This window comes from Manacus vitellinus, unplaced genomic scaffold (assembly GCF_001715985.3).
Source record: "Manacus vitellinus isolate BGI_N305 unplaced genomic scaffold, ASM171598v3 scaffold_1_pilon, whole genome shotgun sequence".
NCBI lineage: Eukaryota > Metazoa > Chordata > Aves > Passeriformes > Pipridae > Manacus > Manacus vitellinus.
In genome coordinates, this window is record NW_021939396.1 from 49782003 (window position 1) to 49783475 (window position 1473).

Genomic DNA, 1473 nt, shown 5'->3' on the forward strand with positions numbered 1-1473 from the left:
CCCCCCCTACCCAGGTTTGCCGTAATGCCTAGGGACAAAGTCAAGAGGCGGGTGGAAAGGTAAAGCAAGAGGACGAGGAACAAAGTGGCAGCTGAGATCCATCAGTGGTGTCACCCAGACCCTCTAGGTTGCAGCAGAGACGGGGGAAACAGTGTTCTCTTTTGAGTTACTTCGTGAAAACCGATTAAATTGAAGCTATCACCTAAGTGAGACATAATCTAACACGTCCCGTCACACTGCCACACTTATTCTGAGGAGGAGATTGCTGCTGATTGCTTTAGTCAAGTCTTGTTACAGGTCCACCATGATCTAGAAAGGCAAATCTCTGGCAGCTATATCAGTAAGTACAGAAGACTCATCCTGTGGCTTGGGTTTGCTCCCTAATGTACCTAGCAGGCTTTGCTGGGGTGGATAGACTGAAAAACTGCTGTTTTGAACAGTAGTCTTAGAATTCTTTTGAAGCTGGACTGTGACCTAGCCTGTGCAAAACCTCTATGTGACCTCTTGTGTGGAAAGTCTGTGGGTAAAATAGTCTGACAGAAACTGAAGGGCAATAAAGAAAAATGTTATGGTGTCAAATGGTGTTTTTAAAACTAAAGGATCCAACACAGATTGGGAAAAATCATGAGAGATTATGCACATTCAGTTAAATTGTATATATTCCAACCTCAACAATTCTGCCTTTCTATGTTCACCCAGACCATGCTATTTTGTGTCTTTCACTGCAACCATCAGTGCCTGGTTTGAGAACAAACAAATCCTAAAGCTGTACATACGCATTTTAATGTCATTTGCAGTTTGTCTCAGCAAAATATTTGGGACACATTTATTTTAGTACATATATAATTTTTAGTTATGCAACAGGCTTGAAATTTAAGATTTATTATTTAAGAACTTCTTTTAAACATGTGCTTTGAACAGTCTCAATGAACCTGAGTCTTCTGACATTCAGTAATTTGCTTTGTGTTCAGCCCAGACTATCAGAGAAAACCAAACATATCACATCTGTTTCCACTGGAGACCTGTATCACATCAATAATGCAGCATCACCAGACTCTCCCTGAAAGGCTCTTCTGCTAGAGAAAGAGGAAGAACAAGAGTAATTTTTTTAAAGGGCAAAGAGCTCTTTTCCCTGTCTGAGTCATATTTTCTATTTCTGTCAAACTAAACCATTCTATTTAGCTATCTTCTTTATACAACAACCTTTTTTCCCATATTTTCATTGCTAAATGTGTTGTAGGTGAGGGCAAATCCTGGAAAACAAGAAATATGTTCTTGGATGAAAAGCTGCCAAAGGTGTTGTTCCACGGCAGCTATCAACGTAATCTTAATTTGCTCTGCATGGTAAGGACCAGTTGTACAATGGCAGGCTGAATCCGTTAGAGCAAGTTATTTTGCAAAGTTGCATATCCCTACCTATCCTGCAGATTCTTCTTCTTGTTTAAAATAAAGCATTGGGAGCTCTAATAAAAC